The sequence below is a fragment of the Rhinoderma darwinii genome (assembly GCF_050947455.1).
Source record: "Rhinoderma darwinii isolate aRhiDar2 chromosome 5 unlocalized genomic scaffold, aRhiDar2.hap1 SUPER_5_unloc_46, whole genome shotgun sequence".
NCBI classification, from domain to species: Eukaryota; Metazoa; Chordata; class Amphibia; order Anura; family Rhinodermatidae; genus Rhinoderma; species Rhinoderma darwinii.
In genome coordinates this window covers 449,414-473,646 of record NW_027461805.1, presented here as the reverse complement: position 1 = coordinate 473,646, position 24,233 = coordinate 449,414, and the positions used below count along the sequence as shown (strand labels likewise).

At 47.7% G+C, this 24,233-nt stretch overlaps 15 non-coding genes across 15 annotated transcripts; all 15 read left to right on the top strand.

Annotated features, from left to right (window-relative positions):
- Positions 1-1,851: 1,851 nt before the first annotated feature.
- On the top strand, positions 1,852-2,042 carry LOC142694749 (U2 spliceosomal RNA). The gene has a single exon (XR_012862931.1). It is a non-coding gene; the product is annotated as a U2 spliceosomal RNA (small nuclear RNA).
- Positions 2,043-3,334: 1,292 nt separating this feature from the next.
- LOC142694421 (U2 spliceosomal RNA) lies at positions 3,335-3,525 on the top strand. Its single transcript, XR_012862662.1, has one exon. It is a non-coding gene; the product is annotated as a U2 spliceosomal RNA (small nuclear RNA).
- A 1,309-nt stretch (positions 3,526-4,834) lies between these two features.
- Positions 4,835-5,025, top strand: LOC142694420 (U2 spliceosomal RNA). Its single transcript, XR_012862661.1, has one exon. It is a non-coding gene; the product is annotated as a U2 spliceosomal RNA (small nuclear RNA).
- Positions 5,026-6,330: 1,305 nt separating this feature from the next.
- LOC142694747 (U2 spliceosomal RNA) lies at positions 6,331-6,521 on the top strand. The gene has a single exon (XR_012862929.1). It is a non-coding gene; the product is annotated as a U2 spliceosomal RNA (small nuclear RNA).
- Positions 6,522-7,814: 1,293 nt separating this feature from the next.
- LOC142694746 (U2 spliceosomal RNA) lies at positions 7,815-8,005 on the top strand. The gene has a single exon (XR_012862928.1). It is a non-coding gene; the product is annotated as a U2 spliceosomal RNA (small nuclear RNA).
- A 1,299-nt stretch (positions 8,006-9,304) lies between these two features.
- Positions 9,305-9,495, top strand: LOC142694745 (U2 spliceosomal RNA). Its single transcript, XR_012862927.1, has one exon. It is a non-coding gene; the product is annotated as a U2 spliceosomal RNA (small nuclear RNA).
- A 2,046-nt stretch (positions 9,496-11,541) lies between these two features.
- On the top strand, positions 11,542-11,732 carry LOC142694744 (U2 spliceosomal RNA). The gene has a single exon (XR_012862926.1). It is a non-coding gene; the product is annotated as a U2 spliceosomal RNA (small nuclear RNA).
- A 1,304-nt stretch (positions 11,733-13,036) lies between these two features.
- On the top strand, positions 13,037-13,227 carry LOC142694419 (U2 spliceosomal RNA). The gene has a single exon (XR_012862660.1). It is a non-coding gene; the product is annotated as a U2 spliceosomal RNA (small nuclear RNA).
- Positions 13,228-14,528: 1,301 nt separating this feature from the next.
- On the top strand, positions 14,529-14,719 carry LOC142694743 (U2 spliceosomal RNA). The gene has a single exon (XR_012862925.1). It is a non-coding gene; the product is annotated as a U2 spliceosomal RNA (small nuclear RNA).
- A 1,296-nt stretch (positions 14,720-16,015) lies between these two features.
- On the top strand, positions 16,016-16,206 carry LOC142694742 (U2 spliceosomal RNA). Its single transcript, XR_012862924.1, has one exon. It is a non-coding gene; the product is annotated as a U2 spliceosomal RNA (small nuclear RNA).
- Positions 16,207-17,498: 1,292 nt separating this feature from the next.
- On the top strand, positions 17,499-17,689 carry LOC142694741 (U2 spliceosomal RNA). Its single transcript, XR_012862923.1, has one exon. It is a non-coding gene; the product is annotated as a U2 spliceosomal RNA (small nuclear RNA).
- Positions 17,690-18,981: 1,292 nt separating this feature from the next.
- On the top strand, positions 18,982-19,172 carry LOC142694393 (U2 spliceosomal RNA). The gene has a single exon (XR_012862637.1). It is a non-coding gene; the product is annotated as a U2 spliceosomal RNA (small nuclear RNA).
- Positions 19,173-20,464: 1,292 nt separating this feature from the next.
- On the top strand, positions 20,465-20,655 carry LOC142694740 (U2 spliceosomal RNA). Its single transcript, XR_012862922.1, has one exon. It is a non-coding gene; the product is annotated as a U2 spliceosomal RNA (small nuclear RNA).
- Positions 20,656-21,939: 1,284 nt separating this feature from the next.
- Positions 21,940-22,130, top strand: LOC142694738 (U2 spliceosomal RNA). Its single transcript, XR_012862921.1, has one exon. It is a non-coding gene; the product is annotated as a U2 spliceosomal RNA (small nuclear RNA).
- Positions 22,131-23,434: 1,304 nt separating this feature from the next.
- LOC142694737 (U2 spliceosomal RNA) lies at positions 23,435-23,625 on the top strand. Its single transcript, XR_012862920.1, has one exon. It is a non-coding gene; the product is annotated as a U2 spliceosomal RNA (small nuclear RNA).
- The last annotated feature ends 608 nt before the right edge of the window (positions 23,626-24,233 follow it).

Genomic DNA, 24,233 nt, shown 5'->3' with positions numbered 1-24,233 from the left:
TCTTGTTGTGTGTCGTCTGTGTTTCTGTGTTTCCGGCATTTCACATTGGAACACCTCATTCACCTTCCTTGTCTTCTCTCCGCCCTCCCTTTTAGGTAAGTTAAAGAGCTGCACCTGAGCCAGCCACTGATTGATTGATTGATTGATTGATTGATTGATTGATTGATTGATTGATTGATGCAGCACAACAGTCAAATAGTGGAGTGGAGTAGGGGAACAGCAAACAGCCAATAAAGCAGCCCGCCCGCTCGCCTGCCCGCCACAATGGACCTACCTGTGTACACTAGATGGATGTGATGGAATGTACTGTCGTCCCTACATTTCAAGAAGAAGTAAGAATTGCAGTTGCAACAAAGCCTTGCTTGCCTACAAAGAGAGCAGCAATTTGGATTTGTTACTATGTTACCTAGAAGAATAACAAACTGTGCAAGGATGGAGGTTGTAGGAGCAAGGAGAAGTTGTCTGTAAAGTTGGTGGATGCCTATTTTCCATTTTGCAGTCCCTTGTCTCCCTCTTGTGGCCTCCTGGAGGCAACTAGCTGTGCAAAAAAAAGACAGCCTGGCGGCCGGCTGTTGCAGTGTTGCCCTCTCAGGCAACACTGAGTGACTGACTGAGCCTCACCGTCTTATATAAAGTTCAGACGGAACTTTGCACGTGTCATAGTGGAGCCCTCAGGATTCCAGAGCCAGCTTTCTGACATCATAATGGGGCCTCAGAGATAAAAGCCTGGGCCCAGGCAGTGTTGGTCAGTGCTGCTCAGCAGGCAGCACTGGACTGGACTGGATTACAGCTGATACAAGGTGTGAAGGAACAAGGGCCGCCCTCCCTTTTAGGTAAGTTAAAGAGCTGCACCTGAGCCAGCCACTGATTGATTGATTGATTGATTGATTGATTGATTGATTGATTGATTGATGCAGCACAACAGTCAAATAGTGGAGTGGAGTAGGGGAACAGCAAACAGCCAATAAAGCAGCCCGCCCGCTCGCCTGCCCGCCACAATGGACCTACCTGTGTACACTAGATGGATGTGATGGAATGTACTGTCGTCCCTACATTTCAAGAAGAAGTAAGAATTGCAGTTGCAACAAAGCCTTGCTTGCCTACAAAGAGAGCAGCAATTTGGATTTGTTACTATGTTACCTAGAAGAATAACAAACTGTGCAAGGATGGAGGTTGTAGGAGCAAGGAGAAGTTGTCTGTAAAGTTGGTGGATGCCTATTTTCCATTTTGCAGTCCCTTGTCTCCCTCTTGTGGCCTCCTGGAGGCAACTAGCTGTGCAAAAAAAAGACAGCCTGGCGGCCGGCTGTTGCAGTGTTGCCCTCTCAGGCAACACTGAGTGACTGACTGAGCCTCACCGTCTTATATAAAGTTCAGACGGAACTTTGCACGTGTCATAGTGGAGCCCTCAGGATTCCAGAGCCAGCTTTCTGACATCATAATGGGGCCTCAGAGATAAAAGCCTGGGCCCAGGCAGTGTTGGTCAGTGCTGCTCAGCAGGCAGCACTGGACTGGACTGGATTACAGCTGATACAAGGTGTGAAGGAACAAGGGGTGGCTGTGGGCATGCACTTGCTGCCGCTGCCAGTGTTTATCTGCATGGCAGCAGGGCATTTGGGCGTTGCCAGGAAGGCGTTTTTATGTAGATTCCTCCTCTTTCAGCACTGCATTGTGGTGCAAGCAAAAGAAGCAAATCCTGTCTGGCTTCCTCTCCGGCCTTTATTCACCTCCCGTGTAGCTGTGAGTGTGTGAGCCTGCAGGGCCCCATGGAATTGCCTAGAAGTAGGCTGAATCGCTGCAAGGGCTGAACAGCAGTATCGGGCAGGCTCGGGCAACGCGCGGCCCGTTCGGGTTATCGCTTCTCGGCCTTTTGGCTAAGATCAAGTGTAGTATCTGTTCTTATCAGTTTAATATCTGATACGTCCCCTATCTGGGGACCATATATTAAATGGATTTTTAGAACAGGGAGATGGAAATAGAGCTTGCTCTGTCCACTCCACGCATTGACCTGGTATTGCAGTATTTCCAGGACCGGTGCACCCTTTCCTTATGTGTTGACTAAAAGCAGATTCCAAAAGTGTTTTTTGTCTTTGCTATTGTTTCTGTCTTTCTGAAGGGATCTCCCCTTTTAATCCCATTATTTCAACACCTGTTGGACAATGCATGAGTGATAATGAGCTCATTGATTAAATGCAATTAATGAATAGATTGCCACCTCTTGTTGTGTGTCGTCTGTGTTTCTGTGTTTCCGGCATTTCACATTGGAACACCTCATTCACCTTCCTTGTCTTCTCTCCGCCCTCCCTTTTAGGTAAGTTAAAGAGCTGCACCTGAGCCAGCCACTGATTGATTGATTGATTGATTGATTGATTGATTGATTGATTGATTGATTGATTGATGCAGCACAACAGTCAAATAGTGGAGTGGAGTAGGGGAACAGCAAACAGCCAATAAAGCAGCCCGCCCGCTCGCCTGCCCGCCACAATGGACCTACCTGTGTACACTAGATGGATGTGATGGAATGTACTGTCGTCCCTACATTTCAAGAAGAAGTAAGAATTGCAGTTGCAACAAAGCCTTGCTTGCCTACAAAGAGAGCAGCAATTTGGATTTGTTACTATGTTACCTAGAAGAATAACAAACTGTGCAAGGATGGAGGTTGTAGGAGCAAGGAGAAGTTGTCTGTAAAGTTGGTGGATGCCTATTTTCCATTTTGCAGTCCCTTGTCTCCCTCTTGTGGCCTCCTGGAGGCAACTAGCTGTGCAAAAAAAAGACAGCCTGGCGGCCGGCTGTTGCAGTGTTGCCCTCTCAGGCAACACTGAGTGACTGACTGAGCCTCACCGTCTTATATAAAGTTCAGACGGAACTTTGCACGTGTCATAGTGGAGCCCTCAGGATTCCAGAGCCAGCTTTCTGACATCATAATGGGGCCTCAGAGATAAAAGCCTGGGCCCAGGCAGTGTTGGTCAGTGCTGCTCAGCAGGCAGCACCGGACTGGACTGGATTACAGCTGATACAAGGTGTGAAGGAACAAGGGGTGGCTGTGGGCATGCACTTGCTGCCGCTGCCAGTGTTTATCTGCATGGCAGCAGGGCATTTGGGCGTTGCCAGGAAGGCGTTTTTATGTAGATTCCTCCTCTTTCAGCACTGCATTGTGGTGCAAGCAAAAGAAGCAAATCCTGTCTGGCTTCCTCTCCGGCCTTTATTCACCTCCCGTGTAGCTGTGAGTGTGTGAGCCTGCAGGGCCCCATGGAATTGCCTAGAAGTAGGCTGAATCGCTGCAAGGGCTGAACAGCAGTATCGGGCAGGCTCGGGCAACGCGCGGCCCGTTCGGGTTATCGCTTCTCGGCCTTTTGGCTAAGATCAAGTGTAGTATCTGATCTTATCAGTTTAATATCTGATACGTCCCCTATCTGGGGACCATATATTAAATGGATTTTTAGAACAGGGAGATGGAAATAGAGCTTGCTCTGTCCACTCCACGCATTGACCTGGTATTGCAGTATTTCCAGGACCGGTGCACCCTTTCCTTATGTGTTGACTAAAAGCAGATTCCAAAAGTGTTTTTTGTCTTTGCTATTGTTTCTGTCTTTCTGAAGGGATCTCCCCTTTTAATCCCATTATTTCAACACCTGTTGGACAATGCATGAGTGATAATGAGCTCATTGATTAAATGCAATTAATGAATAGATTGCCACCTCTTGTTGTGTGTCGTCTGTGTTTCTGTGTTTCCGGCATTTCACATTGGAACACCTCATTCACCTTCCTTGTCTTCTCTCCGCCCTCCCTTTTAGGTAAGTTAAAGAGCTGCACCTGAGCCAGCCACTGATTGATTGATTGATTGATTGATTGATTGATTGATTGATTGATTGATTGATGCAGCACAACAGTCAAATAGTGGAGTGGAGTAGGGGAACAGCAAACAGCCAATAAAGCAGCCCGCCCGCTCGCCTGCCCGCCACAATGGACCTACCTGTGTACACTAGATGGATGTGATGGAATGTACTGTCGTCCCTACATTTCAAGAAGAAGTAAGAATTGCAGTTGCAACAAAGCCTTGCTTGCCTACAAAGAGAGCAGCAATTTGGATTTGTTACTATGTTACCTAGAAGAATAACAAACTGTGCAAGGATGGAGGTTGTTGGAGCAAGGATGGAGGTTGTTGGAGCAAGGAGAAGTTGTCTGTAAAGTTGGTGGATGCCTATTTTCCATTTTGCAGTCCCTTGTCTCCCTCTTGTGGCCTCCTGGAGGCAACTAGCTGTGCAAAAAAAAGACAGCCTGGCGGCCGGCTGTTGCAGTGTTGCCCTCTCAGGCAACACTGAGTGACTGACTGAGCCTCACCGTCTTATATAAAGTTCAGACGGAACTTTGCACGTGTCATAGTGGAGCCCTCAGGATTCCAGAGCCAGCTTTCTGACATCATAATGGGGCCTCAGAGATAAAAGCCTGGGCCCAGGCAGTGTTGGTCAGTGCTGCTCAGCAGGCAGCACCGGACTGGACTGGATTACAGCTGATACAAGGTGTGAAGGAACAAGGGGTGGCTGTGGGCATGCACTTGCTGCCGCTGCCAGTGTTTATCTGCATGGCAGCAGGGCATTTGGGCGTTGCCAGGAAGGCGTTTTTATGTAGATTCCTCCTCTTTCAGCACTGCATTGTGGTGCAAGCAAAAGAAGCAAATCCTGTCTGGCTTCCTCTCCGGCCTTTATTCACCTCCCGTGTAGCTGTGAGTGTGTGAGCCTGCAGGGCCCCATGGAATTGCCTAGAAGTAGGCTGAATCGCTGCAAGGGCTGAACAGCAGTATCGGGCAGGCTCGGGCAACGCGCGGCCCGTTCGGGTTATCGCTTCTCGGCCTTTTGGCTAAGATCAAGTGTAGTATCTGATCTTATCAGTTTAATATCTGATACGTCCCCTATCTGGGGACCATATATTAAATGGATTTTTAGAACAGGGAGATGGAAATAGAGCTTGCTCTGTCCACTCCACGCATTGACCTGGTATTGCAGTATTTCCAGGACCGGTGCACCCTTTCCTTATGTGTTGACTAAAAGCAGATTCCAAAAGTGTTTTTTGTCTTTGCTATTGTTTCTGTCTTTCTGAAGGGATCTCCCCTTTTAATCCCATTATTTCAACACCTGTTGGACAATGCATGAGTGATAATGAGCTCATTGATTAAATGCAATTAATGAATAGATTGCCACCTCTTGTTGTGTGTCGTCTGTGTTTCTGTGTTTCCGGCATTTCACATTGGAACACCTCATTCACCTTCCTTGTCTTCTCTCCGCCCTCCCTTTTAGGTAAGTTAAAGAGCTGCACCTGAGCCAGCCACTGATTGATTGATTGATTGATTGATTGATTGATTGATTGATTGATTGATGCAGCACAACAGTCAAATAGTGGAGTGGAGTAGGGGAACAGCAAACAGCCAATAAAGCAGCCCGCCCGCTCGCCTGCCCGCCACAATGGACCTACCTGTGTACACTAGATGGATGTGATGGAATGTACTGTCGTCCCTACATTTCAAGAAGAAGTAAGAATTGCAGTTGCAACAAAGCCTTGCTTGCCTACAAAGAGAGCAGCAATTTGGATTTGTTACTATGTTACCTAGAAGAATAACAAACTGTGCAAGGATGGAGGTTGTTGGAGCAAGGATGGAGGTTGTTGGAGCAAGGAGAAGTTGTCTGTAAAGTTGGTGGATGCCTATTTTCCATTTTGCAGTCCCTTGTCTCCCTCTTGTGGCCTCCTGGAGGCAACTAGCTGTGCAAAAAAAAGACAGCCTGGCGGCCGGCTGTTGCAGTGTTGCCCTCTCAGGCAACACTGAGTGACTGACTGAGCCTCACCGTCTTATATAAAGTTCAGACGGAACTTTGCACGTGTCATAGTGGAGCCCTCAGGATTCCAGAGCCAGCTTTCTGACATCATAATGGGGCCTCAGAGATAAAAGCCTGGGCCCAGGCAGTGTTGGTCAGTGCTGCTCAGCAGGCAGCACTGGACTGGACTGGATTACAGCTGATACAAGGTGTGAAGGAACAAGGGGTGGCTGTGGGCATGCACTTGCTGCCGCTGCCAGTGTTTATCTGCATGGCAGCAGGGCATTTGGGCGTTGCCAGGAAGGCGTTTTTATGTAGATTCCTCCTCTTTCAGCACTGCATTGTGGTGCAAGCAAAAGAAGCAAATCCTGTCTGGCTTCCTCTCCGGCCTTTATTCACCTCCCGTGTAGCTGTGAGTGTGTGAGCCTGCAGGGCCCCATGGAATTGCCTAGAAGTAGGCTGAATCGCTGCAAGGGCTGAACAGCAGTATCGGGCAGGATCGGGCAACGCGCGGCCCGTTCGGGTTATCGCTTCTCGGCCTTTTGGCTAAGATCAAGTGTAGTATCTGTTCTTATCAGTTTAATATCTGATACGTCCCCTATCTGGGGACCATATATTAAATGGATTTTTAGAACAGGGAGATGGAAATAGAGCTTGCTCTGTCCACTCCACGCATTGACCTGGTATTGCAGTATTTCCAGGACCGGTGCACCCTTTCCTTATGTGTTGACTAAAAGCAGATTCCAAAAGTGTTTTTTGTCTTTGCTATTGTTTCTGTCTTTCTGAAGGGATCTCCCCTTTTAATCCCATTATTTCAACACCTGTTGGACAATGCATGAGTGATAATGAGCTCATTGATTAAATGCAATTAATGAATAGATTGCCACCTCTTGTTGTGTGTCGTCTGTGTTTCTGTGTTTCCGGCATTTCACATTGGAACACCTCATTCACCTTCCTTGTCTTCTCTCCGCCCTCCCTTTTAGGTAAGTTAAAGAGCTGCACCTGAGCCAGCCACTGATTGATTGATTGATTGATTGATTGATTGATTGATTGATTGATTGATTGATTGATTGCAGCACAACAGTCAAATAGTGGAGTGGAGTAGGGGAACAGCAAACAGCCAATAAAGCAGCCCGCCCGCTCGCCTGCCCGCCACAATGGACCTACCTGTGTACACTAGATGGATGTGATGGAATGTACTGTCGTCCCTACATTTCAAGAAGAAGTAAGAATTGCAGTTGCAACAAAGCCTTGCTTGCCTACAAAGAGAGCAGCAATTTGGATTTGTTACTATGTTACCTAGAAGAATAACAAACTGTGCAAGGATGGAGGTTGTAGGAGCAAGGAGAAGTTGTCTGTAAAGTTGGTGGATGCCTATTTTCCATTTTGCAGTCCCTTGTCTCCCTCTTGTGGCCTCCTGGAGGCAACTAGCTGTGCAAAAAAAAGACAGCCTGGCGGCCGGCTGTTGCAGTGTTGCCCTCTCAGGCAACACTGAGTGACTGACTGAGCCTCACCGTCTTATATAAAGTTCAGACGGAACTTTGCACGTGTCATAGTGGAGCCCTCAGGATTCCAGAGCCAGCTTTCTGACATCATAATGGGGCCTCAGAGATAAAAGCCTGGGCCCAGGCAGTGTTGGTCAGTGCTGCTCAGCAGGCAGCACTGGACTGGACTGGATTACAGCTGATACAAGGTGTGAAGGAACAAGGGGTGGCTGTGGGCATGCACTTGCTGCCGCTGCCAGTGTTTATCTGCATGGCAGCAGGGCATTTGGGCGTTGCCAGGAAGGCGTTTTTATGTAGATTCCTCCTCTTTCAGCACTGCATTGTGGTGCAAGCAAAAGAAGCAAATCCTGTCTGGCTTCCTCTCCGGCCTTTATTCACCTCCCGTGTAGCTGTGAGTGTGTGAGCCTGCAGGGCCCCATGGAATTGCCTAGAAGTAGGCTGAATCGCTGCAAGGGCTAAACAGCAGTATCGGGCAGGCTCGGGCAACGCGCGGCCCGTTCGGGTTATCGCTTCTCGGCCTTTTGGCTAAGATCAAGTGTAGTATCTGTTCTTATCAGTTTAATATCTGATACGTCCCCTATCTGGGGACCATATATTAAATGGATTTTTAGAACAGGGAGATGGAAATAGAGCTTGCTCTGTCCACTCCACGCATTGACCTGGTATTGCAGTATTTCCAGGACCGGTGCACCCTTTCCTTATGTGTTGACTAAAAGCAGATTCCAAAAGTGTTTTTTGTCTTTGCTATTGTTTCTGTCTTTCTGAAGGGATCTCCCCTTTTAATCCCATTATTTCAACACCTGTTGGACAATGCATGAGTGATAATGAGCTCATTGATTAAATGCAATTAATGAATAGATTGCCACCTCTTGTTGTGTGTCGTCTGTGTTTCTGTGTTTCCGGCATTTCACATTGGAACACCTCATTCACCTTCCTTGTCTTCTCTCCGCCCTCCCTTTTAGGTAAGTTAAAGAGCTGCACCTGAGCCAGCCACTGATTGATTGATTGATTGATTGATTGATTGATTGATTGATTGATTGATTGATGCAGCACAACAGTCAAATAGTGGAGTGGAGTAGGGGTGGAGTAGGGGAACAGCAAACAGCCAATAAAGCAGCCCGCCCGCTCGCCTGCCCGCCACAATGGACCTACCTGTGTACACTAGATGGATGTGATGGAATGTACTGTCGTCCCTACATTTCAAGAAGAAGTAAGAATTGCAGTTGCAACAAAGCCTTGCTTGCCTACAAAGAGAGCAGCAATTTGGATTTGTTACTATGTTACCTAGAAGAATAACAAACTGTGCAAGGATGGAGGTTGTAGGAGCAAGGAGAAGTTGTCTGTAAAGTTGGTGGATGCCTATTTTCCATTTTGCAGTCCCTTGTCTCCCTCTTGTGGCCTCCTGGAGGCAACTAGCTGTGCAAAAAAAAGACAGCCTGGCGGCCGGCTGTTGCAGTGTTGCCCTCTCAGGCAACACTGAGTGACTGACTGAGCCTCACCGTCTTATATAAAGTTCAGACGGAACTTTGCACGTGTCATAGTGGAGCCCTCAGGATTCCAGAGCCAGCTTTCTGACATCATAATGGGGCCTCAGAGATAAAAGCCTGGGCCCAGGCAGTGTTGGTCAGTGCTGCTCAGCAGGCAGCACTGGACTGGACTGGATTACAGCTGATACAAGGTGTGAAGGAACAAGGGGTGGCTGTGGGCATGCACTTGCTGCCGCTGCCAGTGTTTATCTGCATGGCAGCAGGGCATTTGGGCGTTGCCAGGAAGGCGTTTTTATGTAGATTCCTCCTCTTTCAGCACTGCATTGTGGTGCAAGCAAAAGAAGCAAATCCTGTCTGGCTTCCTCTCCGGCCTTTATTCACCTCCCGTGTAGCTGTGAGTGTGTGAGCCTGCAGGGCCCCATGGAATTGCCTAGAAGTAGGCTGAATCGCTGCAAGGGCTGAACAGCAGTATCGGGCAGGCTCGGGCAACGCGCGGCCCGTTCGGGTTATCGCTTCTCGGCCTTTTGGCTAAGATCAAGTGTAGTATCTGTTCTTATCAGTTTAATATCTGATACGTCCCCTATCTGGGGACCATATATTAAATGGATTTTTAGAACAGGGAGATGGAAATAGAGCTTGCTCTGTCCACTCCACGCATTGACCTGGTATTGCAGTATTTCCAGGACCGGTGCACCCTTTCCTTATGTGTTGACTAAAAGCAGATTCCAAAAGTGTTTTTTGTCTTTGCTATTGTTTCTGTCTTTCTGAAGGGATCTCCCCTTTTAATCCCATTATTTCAACACCTGTTGGACAATGCATGAGTGATAATGAGCTCATTGATTAAATGCAATTAATGAATAGATTGCCACCTCTTGTTGTGTGTCGTCTGTGTTTCTGTGTTTCCGGCATTTCACATTGGAACACCTCATTCACCTTCCTTGTCTTCTCTCCGCCCTCCCTTTTAGGTAAGTTAAAGAGCTGCACCTGAGCCAGCCACTGATTGATTGATTGATTGATTGATTGATTGATTGATTGATTGATTGATTGATTGATGCAGCACAACAGTCAAATAGTGGAGTGGAGTAGGGGAACAGCAAACAGCCAATAAAGCAGCCCGCCCGCTCGCCTGCCCGCCACAATGGACCTACCTGTGTACACTAGATGGATGTGATGGAATGTACTGTCGTCCCTACATTTCAAGAAGAAGTAAGAATTGCAGTTGCAACAAAGCCTTGCTTGCCTACAAAGAGAGCAGCAATTTGGATTTGTTACTATGTTACCTAGAAGAATAACAAACTGTGCAAGGATGGAGGTTGTAGGAGCAAGGAGAAGTTGTCTGTAAAGTTGGTGGATGCCTATTTTCCATTTTGCAGTCCCTTGTCTCCCTCTTGTGGCCTCCTGGAGGCAACTAGCTGTGCAAAAAAAAGACAGCCTGGCGGCCGGCTGTTGCAGTGTTGCCCTCTCAGGCAACACTGAGTGACTGACTGAGCCTCACCGTCTTATATAAAGTTCAGACGGAACTTTGCACGTGTCATAGTGGAGCCCTCAGGATTCCAGAGCCAGCTTTCTGACATCATAATGGGGCCTCAGAGATAAAAGCCTGGGCCCAGGCAGTGTTGGTCAGTGCTGCTCAGCAGGCAGCACTGGACTGGACTGGATTACAGCTGATACAAGGTGTGAAGGAACAAGGGCCGCCCTCCCTTTTAGGTAAGTTAAAGAGCTGCACCTGAGCCAGCCACTGATTGATTGATTGATTGATTGATTGATTGATTGATTGATTGATTGATTGATTGATTGATTGATTGATGCAGCACAACAGTCAAATAGTGGAGTGGAGTAGGGGAACAGCAAACAGCCAATAAAGCAGCCCGCCCGCTCGCCTGCCCGCCACAATGGACCTACCTGTGTACACTAGATGGATGTGATGGAATGTACTGTCGTCCCTACATTTCAAGAAGAAGTAAGAATTGCAGTTGCAACAAAGCCTTGCTTGCCTACAAAGAGAGCAGCAATTTGGATTTGTTACTATGTTACCTAGAAGAATAACAAACTGTGCAAGGATGGAGGTTGTAGGAGCAAGGAGAAGTTGTCTGTAAAGTTGGTGGATGCCTATTTTCCATTTTGCAGTCCCTTGTCTCCCTCTTGTGGCCTCCTGGAGGCAACTAGCTGTGCAAAAAAAAGACAGCCTGGCGGCCGGCTGTTGCAGTGTTGCCCTCTCAGGCAACACTGAGTGACTGACTGAGCCTCACCGTCTTATATAAAGTTCAGACGGAACTTTGCACGTGTCATAGTGGAGCCCTCAGGATTCCAGAGCCAGCTTTCTGACATCATAATGGGGCCTCAGAGATAAAAGCCTGGGCCCAGGCAGTGTTGGTCAGTGCTGCTCAGCAGGCAGCACTGGACTGGACTGGATTACAGCTGATACAAGGTGTGAAGGAACAAGGGGTGGCTGTGGGCATGCACTTGCTGCCGCTGCCAGTGTTTATCTGCATGGCAGCAGGGCATTTGGGCGTTGCCAGGAAGGCGTTTTTATGTAGATTCCTCCTCTTTCAGCACTGCATTGTGGTGCAAGCAAAAGAAGCAAATCCTGTCTGGCTTCCTCTCCGGCCTTTATTCACCTCCCGTGTAGCTGTGAGTGTGTGAGCCTGCAGGGCCCCATGGAATTGCCTAGAAGTAGGCTGAATCGCTGCAAGGGCTGAACAGCAGTATCGGGCAGGCTCGGGCAACGCGCGGCCCGTTCGGGTTATCGCTTCTCGGCCTTTTGGCTAAGATCAAGTGTAGTATCTGTTCTTATCAGTTTAATATCTGATACGTCCCCTATCTGGGGACCATATATTAAATGGATTTTTAGAACAGGGAGATGGAAATAGAGCTTGCTCTGTCCACTCCACGCATTGACCTGGTATTGCAGTATTTCCAGGACCGGTGCACCCTTTCCTTATGTGTTGACTAAAAGCAGATTCCAAAAGTGTTTTTTGTCTTTGCTATTGTTTCTGTCTTTCTGAAGGGATCTCCCCTTTTAATCCCATTATTTCAACACCTGTTGGACAATGCATGAGTGATAATGAGCTCATTGATTAAATGCAATTAATGAATAGATTGCCACCTCTTGTTGTGTGTCGTCTGTGTTTCTGTGTTTCCGGCATTTCACATTGGAACACCTCATTCACCTTCCTTGTCTTCTCTCCGCCCTCCCTTTTAGGTAAGTTAAAGAGCTGCACCTGAGCCAGCCACTGATTGATTGATTGATTGATTGATTGATTGATTGATTGATTGATTGATTGATTGATTGATTGATTGATGCAGCACAACAGTCAAATAGTGGAGTGGAGTAGGGGAACAGCAAACAGCCAATAAAGCAGCCCGCCCGCTCGCCTGCCCGCCACAATGGACCTACCTGTGTACACTAGATGGATGTGATGGAATGTACTGTCGTCCCTACATTTCAAGAAGAAGTAAGAATTGCAGTTGCAACAAAGCCTTGCTTGCCTACAAAGAGAGCAGCAATTTGGATTTGTTACTATGTTACCTAGAAGAATAACAAACTGTGCAAGGATGGAGGTTGTAGGAGCAAGGAGAAGTTGTCTGTAAAGTTGGTGGATGCCTATTTTCCATTTTGCAGTCCCTTGTCTCCCTCTTGTGGCCTCCTGGAGGCAACTAGCTGTGCAAAAAAAAGACAGCCTGGCGGCCGGCTGTTGCAGTGTTGCCCTCTCAGGCAACACTGAGTGACTGACTGAGCCTCACCGTCTTATATAAAGTTCAGACGGAACTTTGCACGTGTCATAGTGGAGCCCTCAGGATTCCAGAGCCAGCTTTCTGACATCATAATGGGGCCTCAGAGATAAAAGCCTGGGCCCAGGCAGTGTTGGTCAGTGCTGCTCAGCAGGCAGCACCGGACTGGACTGGATTACAGCTGATACAAGGTGTGAAGGAACAAGGGGTGGCTGTGGGCATGCACTTGCTGCCGCTGCCAGTGTTTATCTGCATGGCAGCAGGGCATTTGGGCGTTGCCAGGAAGGCGTTTTTATGTAGATTCCTCCTCTTTCAGCACTGCATTGTGGTGCAAGCAAAAGAAGCAAATCCTGTCTGGCTTCCTCTCCGGCCTTTATTCACCTCCCGTGTAGCTGTGAGTGTGTGAGCCTGCAGGGCCCCATGGAATTGCCTAGAAGTAGGCTGAATCGCTGCAAGGGCTGAACAGCAGTATCGGGCAGGCTCGGGCAACGCGCGGCCCGTTCGGGTTATCGCTTCTCGGCCTTTTGGCTAAGATCAAGTGTAGTATCTGATCTTATCAGTTTAATATCTGATACGTCCCCTATCTGGGGACCATATATTAAATGGATTTTTAGAACAGGGAGATGGAAATAGAGCTTGCTCTGTCCACTCCACGCATTGACCTGGTATTGCAGTATTTCCAGGACCGGTGCACCCTTTCCTTATGTGTTGACTAAAAGCAGATTCCAAAAGTGTTTTTTGTCTTTGCTATTGTTTCTGTCTTTCTGAAGGGATCTCCCCTTTTAATCCCATTATTTCAACACCTGTTGGACAATGCATGAGTGATAATGAGCTCATTGATTAAATGCAATTAATGAATAGATTGCCACCTCTTGTTGTGTGTCGTCTGTGTTTCTGTGTTTCCGGCATTTCACATTGGAACACCTCATTCACCTTCCTTGTCTTCTCTCCGCCCTCCCTTTTAGGTAAGTTAAAGAGCTGCACCTGAGCCAGCCACTGATTGATTGATTGATTGATTGATTGATTGATTGATTGATTGATGCAGCACAACAGTCAAATAGTGGAGTGGAGTAGGGGAACAGCAAACAGCCAATAAAGCAGCCCGCCCGCTCGCCTGCCCGCCACAATGGACCTACCTGTGTACACTAGATGGATGTGATGGAATGTACTGTCGTCCCTACATTTCAAGAAGAAGTAAGAATTGCAGTTGCAACAAAGCCTTGCTTGCCTACAAAGAGAGCAGCAATTTGGATTTGTTACTATGTTACCTAGAAGAATAACAAACTGTGCAAGGATGGAGGTTGTTGGAGCAAGGATGGAGGTTGTTGGAGCAAGGAGAAGTTGTCTGTAAAGTTGGTGGATGCCTATTTTCCATTTTGCAGTCCCTTGTCTCCCTCTTGTGGCCTCCTGGAGGCAACTAGCTGTGCAAAAAAAAGACAGCCTGGCGGCCGGCTGTTGCAGTGTTGCCCTCTCAGGCAACACTGAGTGACTGACTGAGCCTCACCGTCTTATATAAAGTTCAGACGGAACTTTGCACGTGTCATAGTGGAGCCCTCAGGATTCCAGAGCCAGCTTTCTGACATCATAATGGGGCCTCAGAGATAAAAGCCTGGGCCCAGGCAGTGTTGGTCAGTGCTGCTCAGCAGGCAGCACTGGACTGGACTGGATTACAGCTGATACAAGGTGTGAAGGAACAAGGGGTGGCTGTGGGCATGCACTTGCTGCCGCTGCCAGTGTTTATCTGCATGGCAGCAGGGCATTTGGGCGTTGCCAGGAAGGCGTTTTTATGTAGATTCCTCCTCTTTCAGCACTGCATTGTGGTGCAAGCAAAAGAAGCAAATCCTGTCTGGCTTCCTCTCCGGCCTTTATTCACCTCCCGTGTAGCTGTGAGTGTGTGAGCCTGCAGGGCCCCATGGAATTGCCTAGAAGTAGGCTGAATCGCTGCAAGGGCTGAACAGCAGTATCGGGCAGGATCGGGCAACGCGCGGCCCGTTCGGGTTATCGCTTCTCGGCCTTTTGGCTAAGATCAAGTGTAGTATCTGTTCTTATCAGTTTAATATCTGATACGTCCCCTATCTGGGGACCATATATTAAATGGATTTTTAGAACAGGGAGATGGAAATAGAGCTTGCTCTGTCCACTCCACGCATTGACCTGGTATTGCAGTATTTCCAGGACCGGTGCACCCTTTCCTTATGTGTTGACTAAAAGCAGATTCCAAAAGTGTTTTTTGTCTTTGCTATTGTTTCTGTCTTTCTGAAGGGATCTCCCCTTTTAATCCCATTATTTCAACACCTGTTGGACAATGCATGAGTGATAATGAGCTCATTGATTAAATGCAATTAATGAATAGATTGCCACCTCTTGTTGTGTGTCGTCTGTGTTTCTGTGTTTCCGGCATTTCACATTGGAACACCTCATTCACCTTCCTTGTCTTCTCTCCGCCCTCCCTTTTAGGTAAGTTAAAGAGCTGCACCTGAGCCAGCCACTGATTGATTGATTGATTGATTGATTGATTGATTGATTGATTGATTGATTGATTGATTGATGCAGCACAACAGTCAAATAGTGGAGTGGAGTAGGGGAACAGCAAACAGCCAATAAAGCAGCCCGCCCGCTCGCCTGCCCGCCACAATGGACCTACCTGTGTACACTAGATGGATGTGATGGAATGTACTGTCGTCCCTACATTTCAAGAAGAAGTAAGAATTGCAGTTGCAACAAAGCCTTGCTTGCCTACAAAGAGAGCAGCAATTTGGATTTGTTACTATGTTACCTAGAAGAATAACAAACTGTGCAAGGATGGAGGTTGTAGGAGCAAGGAGAAGTTGTCTGTAAAGTTGGTGGATGCCTATTTTCCATTTTGCAGTCCCTTGTCTCCCTCTTGTGGCCTCCTGGAGGCAACTAGCTGTGCAAAAAAAAGACAGCCTGGCGGCCGGCTGTTGCAGTGTTGCCCTCTCAGGCAACACTGAGTGACTGACTGAGCCTCACCGTCTTATATAAAGTTCAGACGGAACTTTGCACGTGTCATAGTGGAGCCCTCAGGATTCCAGAGCCAGCTTTCTGACATCATAATGGGGCCTCAGAGATAAAAGCCTGGGCCCAGGCAGTGTTGGTCAGTGCTGCTCAGCAGGCAGCACTGGACTGGACTGGATTACAGCTGATACAAGGTGTGAAGGAACAAGGGGTGGCTGTGGGCATGCACTTGCTGCCGCTGCCAGTGTTTATCTGCATGGCAGCAGGGCATTTGGGCGTTGCCAGGAAGGCGTTTTTATGTAGATTCCTCCTCTTTCAGCACTGCATTGTGGTGCAAGCAAAAGAAGCAAATCCTGTCTGGCTTCCTCTCCGGCCTTTATTCACCTCCCGTGTAGCTGTGAGTGTGTGAGCCTGCAGGGCCCCATGGAATTGCCTAGAAGTAGGCTGAATCGCTGCAAGGGCTAAACAGCAGTATCGGGCAGGCTCGGGCAACGCGCGGCCCGTTCGGGTTATCGCTTCTCGGCCTTTTGGCTAAGATCAAGTGTAGTATCTGTTCTTATCAGTTTAATATCTGATACGTCCCCTATCTGGGGACCATATATTAAATGGATTTTTAGAACAGGGAGATGGAAATAGAGCTTGCTCTGTCCACTCCACGCATTGACCTGGTATTGCAGTATTTCCAGGACCGGTGCACCCTTTCCTTATGTGTTGACTAAAAGCAGATTCCAAAAGTGTTTTTTGTCTTTGCTATTGTTTCTGTCTTTCTGAAGGGATCTCCCCTTTTAATCCCATTATTTCAACACCTGTTGGACAATGCATGAGTGATAATGAGCTCATTGATTAAATGCAATTAATGAATAGATTGCCACCTCTTGTTGTGTGTCGTCTGTGTTTCTGTGTTTCCGGCATTTCACATTGGAACACCTCATTCACCTTCCTTGTCTTCTCTCCGCCCTCCCTTTTAGGTAAGTTAAAGAGCTGCACCTGAGCCAGCCACTGATTGATTGATTGATTGATTGATTGATTGATTGATTGATTGATTGATTGATTGATGCAGCACAACAGTCAAATAGTGGAGTGGAGTAGGGGAACAGCAAACAGCCAATAAAGCAGCCCGCCCGCTCGCCTGCCCGCCACAATGGACCTACCTGTGTACACTAGATGGATGTGATGGAATGTACTGTCGTCCCTACATTTCAAGAAGAAGTAAGAATTGCAGTTGCAACAAAGCCTTGCTTGCCTACAAAGAGAGCAGCAATTTGGATTTGTTACTATGTTACCTAGAAGAATAACAAACTGTGCAAGGATGGAGGTTGTAGGAGCAAGGAGAAGTTGTCTGTAAAGTTGATGGATGCCTATTTTCCATTTTGCAGTCCCTTGTCTCCCTCTTGTGGCCTCCTGGAGGCAACTAGCTGTGCAAAAAAAAGACAGCCTGGCGGCCGGCTGTTGCAGTGTTGCCCTCTCAGGCAACACTGAGTGACTGACTGAGCCTCACCGTCTTATATAAAGTTCAGACGGAACTTTGCACGTGTCATAGTGGAGCCCTCAGGATTCCAGAGCCAGCTTTCTGACATCATAATGGGGCCTCAGAGATAAAAGCCTGGGCCCAGGCAGTGTTGGTCAGTGCTGCTCAGCAGGCAGCACTGGACTGGACTGGATTACAGCTGATACAAGGTGTGAAGGAACAAGGGGTGGCTGTGGGCATGCACTTGCTGCCGCTGCCAGTGTTTATCTGCATGGCAGCAGGGCATTTGGGCGTTGCCAGGAAGGCGTTTTTATGTAGATTCCTCCTCTTTCAGCACTGCATTGTGGTGCAAGCAAAAGAAGCAAATCCTGTCTGGCTTCCTCTCCGGCCTTTATTCACCTCCCGTGTAGCTGTGAGTGTGTGAGCCTGCAGGGCCCCATGGAATTGCCTAGAAGTAGGCTGAATCGCTGCAAGGGCTGAACAGCAGTATCGGGCAGGCTCGGGCAACGCGCGGCCCGTTCGGGTTATCGCTTCTCGGCCTTTTGGCTAAGATCAAGTGTAGTATCTGTTCTTATCAGTTTAATATCTGATACGTCCCCTATCTGGGGACCATATATTAAATGGATTTTTAGAACAGGGAGATGGAAATAGAGCTTGCTCTGTCCACTCCACGCATTGACCTGGTATTGCAGTATTTCCAGGACCGGTGCACCCTTTCCTTATGTGTTGACTAAAAGCAGATTCCAAAAGTGTTTTTTGTCTTTGCTATTGTTTCTGTCTTTCTGAAGGGATCTCCCCTTTTAATCCCATTATTTCAACACCTGTTGGACAATGCATGAGTGATAATGAGCTCATTGATTAAATGCAATTAATGAATAGATTGCCACCTCTTGTTGTGTGTCGTCTGTGTTTCTGTGTTTCCGGCATTTCACATTGGAACACCTCATTCACCTTCCTTGTCTTCTCTCCGCCCTCCCTTTTAGGTAAGTTAAAGAGCTGCACCTGAGCCAGCCACTGATTGATTGATTGATTGATTGATTGATTGATTGATTGATTGATTGATTGATTGATGCAGCACAACAGTCAAATAGTGGAGTGGAGTAGGGGAACAGCAAACAGCCAATAAAGCAGCCCGCCCGCTCGCCTGCCCGCCACAATGGACCTACCTGTGTACACTAGATGGATGTGATGGAATGTACTGTCGTCCCTACATTTCAAGAAGAAGTAAGAATTGCAGTTGCAACAAAGCCTTGCTTGCCTACAAAGAGAGCAGCAATTTGGATTTGTTACTATGTTACCTAGAAGAATAACAAACTGTGCAAGGATGGAGGTTGTAGGAGCAAGGAGAAGTTGTCTGTAAAGTTGGTGGATGCCTATTTTCCATTTTGCAGTCCCTTGTCTCCCTCTTGTGGCCTCCTGGAGGCAACTAGCTGTGCAAAAAAAAGACAGCCTGGCGGCCGGCTGTTGCAGTGTTGCCCTCTCAGGCAACACTGAGTGACTGACTGAGCCTCACCGTCTTATATAAAGTTCAGACGGAACTTTGCACGTGTCATAGTGGAGCCCTCAGGATTCCAGAGCCAGCTTTCTGACATCATAATGGGGCCTCAGAGATAAAAGCCTGGGCCCAGGCAGTGTTGGTCAGTGCTGCTCAGCAGGCAGCACTGGACTGGACTGGATTACAGCTGATACAAGGTGTGAAGGAACAAGGGGTGGCTGTGGGCATGCACTTGCTGCCGCTGCCAGTGTTTATCTGCATGGCAGCAGGGCATTTGGGCGTTGCCAGGAAGGCGTTTTTATGTAGATTCCTCCTCTTTCAGCACTGCATTGTGGTGCAAGCAAAAGAAGCAAATCCTGTCTGGCTTCCTCTCCGGCCTTTATTCACCTCCCGTGTAGCTGTGAGTGTGTGAGCCTGCAGGGCCCCATGGAATTGCCTAGAAGTAGGCTGAATCGCTGCAAGGGCTGAACAGCAGTATCGGGCAGGCTCGGGCAACGCGCGGCCCGTTCGGGTTATCGCTTCTCGGCCTTTTGGCTAAGATCAAGTGTAGTATCTGTTCTTATCAGTTTAATATCTGATATGTCCCCTATCTGGGGACCATATATTAAATGGATTTTTAGAACAGGGAGATGGAAATAGAGCTTGCTCTGTCCACTCCACGCATTGACCTGGTATTGCAGTATTTCCAGGACCGGTGCACCCTTTCCTTATGTGTTGACTAAAAGCAGATTCCAAAAGTGTTTTTTGTCTTTGCTATTGTTTCTGTCTTTCTGAAGGGATCTCCCCTTTTAATCCCATTATTTCAACACCTGTTGGACAATGCATGAGTGATAATGAGCTCATTGATTAAATGCAATTAGTGAATAGATTGCCACCTCTTGTTGTGTGTCGTCTGTGTTTCTGTGTTTCCGGCATTTCACATTGGAACACCTCATTCACCTTCCTTGTCTTCTCTCCGCCCTCCCTTTTAGGTAAGTTAAAGAGCTGCACCTGAGCCAGCCACTGATTGATTGATTGATTGATTGATTGATTGATTGATTGATTGATTGATTGATTGATGCAGCACAACAGTCAAATAGTGGAGTGGAGTAGGGGAACAGCAAACAGCCAATAAAGCAGCCCGCCCGCTCGCCTGCCCGCCACAATGGACCTACCTGTGTACACTAGATGGATGTGATGGAATGTACTGTCGTCCCTACATTTCAAGAAGAAGTAAGAATTGCAGTTGCAACAAAGCCTTGCTTGCCTACAAAGAGAGCAGCAATTTGGATTTGTTACTATGTTACCTAGAAGAATAACAAACTGTGCAAGGATGGAGGTTGTAGGAGCAAGGAGAAGTTGTCTGTAAAGTTGGTGGATGCCTATTTTCCATTTTGCAGTCCCTTGTCTCCCTCTTGTGGCCTCCTGGAGGCAACTAGCTGTGCAAAAAAAAGACAGCCTGGCGGCCGGCTGTTGCAGTGTTGCCCTCTCAGGCAACACTGAGTGACTGACTGAGCCTCACCGTCTTATATAAAGTTCAGACGGAACTTTGCACGTGTCATAGTGGAGCCCTCAGGATTCCAGAGCCAGCTTTCTGACATCATAATGGGGCCTCAGAGATAAAAGCCTGGGCCCAGGCAGTGTTGGTCAGTGCTGCTCAGCAGGCAGCACTGGACTGGACTGGATTACAGCTGATACAAGGTGTGAAGGAACAAGGGGTGGCTGTGGGCATGCACTTGCTGCCGCTGCCAGTGTTTATCTGCATGGCAGCAGGGCATTTGGGCGTTGCCAGGAAGGCGTTTTTATGTAGATTCCTCCTCTTTCAGCACTGCATTGTGGTGCAAGCAAAAGAAGCAAATCCTGTCTGGCTTCCTCTCCGGCCTTTATTCACCTCCCGTGTAGCTGTGAGTGTGTGAGCCTGCAGGGCCCCATGGAATTGCCTAGAAGTAGGCTGAATCGCTGCAAGGGCTGAACAGCAGTATCGGGCAGGCTCGGGCAACGCGCGGCCCGTTCGGGTTATCGCTTCTCGGCCTTTTGGCTAAGATCAAGTGTAGTATCTGTTCTTATCAGTTTAATATCTGATACGTCCCCTATCTGGGGACCATATATTAAATGGATTTTTAGAACAGGGAGATGGAAATAGAGCTTGCTCTGTCCACTCCACGCATTGACCTGGTATTGCAGTATTTCCAGGACCGGTGCACCCTTTCCTTATGTGTTGACTAAAAGCAGATTCCAAAAGTGTTTTTTGTCTTTGCTATTGTTTCTGTCTTTCTGAAGGGATCTCCCCTTTTAATCCCATTATTTCAACACCTGTTGGACAATGCATGAGTGATAATGAGCTCATTGATTAAATGCAATTAATGAATAGATTGCCACCTCTTGTTGTGTGTCGTCTGTGTTTCTGTGTTTCCGGCATTTCACATTGGAACACCTCATTCACCTTCCTTGTCTTCTCTCCGCCCTCCCTTTTAGGTAAGTTAAAGAGCTGCACCTGAGCCAGCCACTGATTGATTGATTGATTGATTGATTGATTGATTGATTGATTGATTGATGCAGCACAACAGTCAAATAGTGGAGTGGAGTAGGGGAACAGCAAACAGCCAATAAAGCAGCCCGCCCGCTCGCCTGCCCGCCACAATGGACCTACCTGTGTACACTAGATGGATGTGATGGAATGTACTGTCGTCCCTACATTTCAAGAAGAAGTAAGAATTGCAGTTGCAACAAAGCCTTGCTTGCCTACAAAGAGAGCAGCAATTTGGATTTGTTACTATGTTACCTAGAAGAATAACAAACTGTGCAAGGATGGAGGTTGTAGGAGCAAGGAGAAGTTGTCTGTAAAGTTGGTGGATGCCTATTTTCCATTTTGCAGTCCCTTGTCTCCCTCTTGTGGCCTCCTGGAGGCAACTAGCTGTGCAAAAAAAAGACAGCCTGGCGGCCGGCTGTTGCAGTGTTGCCCTCTCAGGCAACACTGAGTGACTGACTGAGCCTCACCGTCTTATATAAAGTTCAGACGGAACTTTGCACGTGTCATAGTGGAGCCCTCAGGATTCCAGAGCCAGCTTTCTGACATCATAATGGGGCCTCAGAGATAAAAGCCTGGGCCCAGGCAGTGTTGGTCAGTGCTGCTCAGCAGGCAGCACTGGACTGGACTGGATTACAGCTGATACAAGGTGTGAAGGAACAAGGGGTGGCTGTGGGCATGCACTTGCTGCCGCTGCCAGTGTTTATCTGCATGGCAGCAGGGCATTTGGGCGTTGCCAGGAAGGCGTTTTTATGTAGATTCCTCCTCTTTCAGCACTGCATTGTGGTGCAAGCAAAAGAAGCAAATCCTGTCTGGCTTCCTCTCCGGCCTTTATTCACCTCCCGTGTAGCTGTGAGTGTGTGAGCCTGCAGGGCCCCATGGAATTGCCTAGAAGTAGGCTGAATCGCTGCAAGGGCTGAACAGCAGTATCGGGCAGGCTCGGGCAACGCGCGGCCCGTTCGGGTTATCGCTTCTCGGCCTTTTGGCTAAGATCAAGTGTAGTATCTGTTCTTATCAGTTTAATATCTGATACGTCCCCTATCTGGGGACCATATATTAAATGGATTTTTAGAACAGGGAGATGGAAATAGAGCTTGCTCTGTCCACTCCACGCATTGACCTGGTATTGCAGTATTTCCAGGACCGGTGCACCCTTTCCTTATGTGTTGACTAAAAGCAGATTCCAAAAGTGTTTTTTGTCTTTGCTATTGTTTCTGTCTTTCTGAAGGGATCTCCCCTTTTAATCCCATTATTTCAACACCTGTTGGACAATGCATGAGTGATAATGAGCTCATTGATTAAATGCAATTAATGAATAGATTGCCACCTCTTGTTGTGTGTCGTCTGTGTTTCTGTGTTTCCGGCATTTCACATTGGAACACCTCATTCACCTTCCTTGTCTTCTCTCCGCCCTCCCTTTTAGGTAAGTTAAAGAGCTGCACCTGAGCCAGCCACTGATTGATTGATTGATTGATTGATTGATTGATTGATTGATTGATTGATTGATTGATTGATTGATTGATGCAGCACAACAGTCAAATAGTGGAGTGGAGTAGGGGAACAGCAAACAGCCAATAAAGCAGCCCGCCCGCTCGCCTGCCCGCCACAATGGACCTACCTGTGTACACTAGATGGATGTGATGGAATGTACTGTCGTCCCTACATTTCAAGAAGAAGTAAGAATTGCAGTTGCAACAAAGCCTTGCTTGCCTACAAAGAGAGCAGCAATTTGGATTTGTTACTATGTTACCTAGAAGAATAACAAACTGTGCAAGGATGGAGGTTGTAGGAGCAAGGAGAAGTTGTCTGTAAAGTTGGTGGATGCCTATTTTCCATTTTGCAGTCCCTTGTCTCCCTCTTGTGGCCTCCTGGAGGCAACTAGCTGTGCAAAAAAAAGACAGCCTGGCGGCCGGCTGTTGCAGTGTTGCCCTCTCAGGCAACACTGAGTGACTGACTGAGCCTCACCGTCTTATATAAAGTTCAGACGGAACTTTGCACGTGTCATAGTGGAGCCCTCAGGATTCCAGAGCCAGCTTTCTGACATCATAATGGGGCCTCAGAGATAAAAGCCTGGGCCCAGGCAGTGTTGGTCAGTGCTGCTCAGCAGGCAGCACTGGACTGGACTGGATTACAGCTGATACAAGGTGTGAAGGAACAAGGGGTGGCTGTGGGCATGCACTTGCTGCCGCTGCCAGTGTTTATCTGCATGGCAGCAGGGCATTTGGGCGTTGCCAGGAAGGCGTTTTTATGTAGATTCCTCCTCTTTCAGCACTGCATTGTGGTGCAAGCAAAAGAAGCAAATCCTGTCTGGCTTCCTCTCCGGCCTTTATTCACCTCCCGTGTAGCTGTGAGTGTGTGAGCCTGCAGGGCCCCATGGAATTGCCTAGAAGTAGGCTGAATCGCTGCAAGGGCTGAACAGCAGTATCGGGCAGGCTCGGGCAACGCGCGGCCCGTTCGGGTTATCGCTTCTCGGCCTTTTGGCTAAGATCAAGTGTAGTATCTGTTCTTATCAGTTTAATATCTGATACGTCCCCTATCTGGGGACCATATATTAAATGGATTTTTAGAACAGGGAGATGGAAATAGAGCTTGCTCTGTCCACTCCACGCATTGACCTGGTATTGCAGTATTTCCAGGACCGGTGCACCCTTTCCTTATGTGTTGACTAAAAGCAGATTCCAAAAGTGTTTTTTGTCTTTGCTATTGTTTCTGTCTTTCTGAAGGGATCTCCCCTTTTAATCCCATTATTTCAACACCTGTTGGACAATGCATGAGTGATAATGAGCTCATTGATTAAATGCAATTAATGAATAGATTGCCACCTCTTGTTGTGTGTCGTCTGTGTTTCTGTGTTTCCGGCATTTCACATTGGAACACCTCATTCACCTTCCTTGTCTTCTCTCCGCCCTCCCTTTTAGGTAAGTTAAAGAGCTGCACCTGAGCCAGCCACTGATTGATTGATTGATTGATTGATTGATTGATTGATTGATTGATTGATTGATTGATGCAGCACAACAGTCAAATAGTGGAGTGGAGTAGGGGAACAGCAAACAGCCAATAAAGCAGCCCGCCCGCTCGCCTGCCCGCCACAATGGACCTACCTGTGTACACTAGATGGATGTGATGGAATGTACTGTCGTCCCTACATTTCAAGAAGAAGTAAGAATTGCAGTTGCAACAAAGCCTTGCTTGCCTACAAAGAGAGCAGCAATTTGGATTTGTTACTATGTTACCTAGAAGAATAACAAACTGTGCAAGGA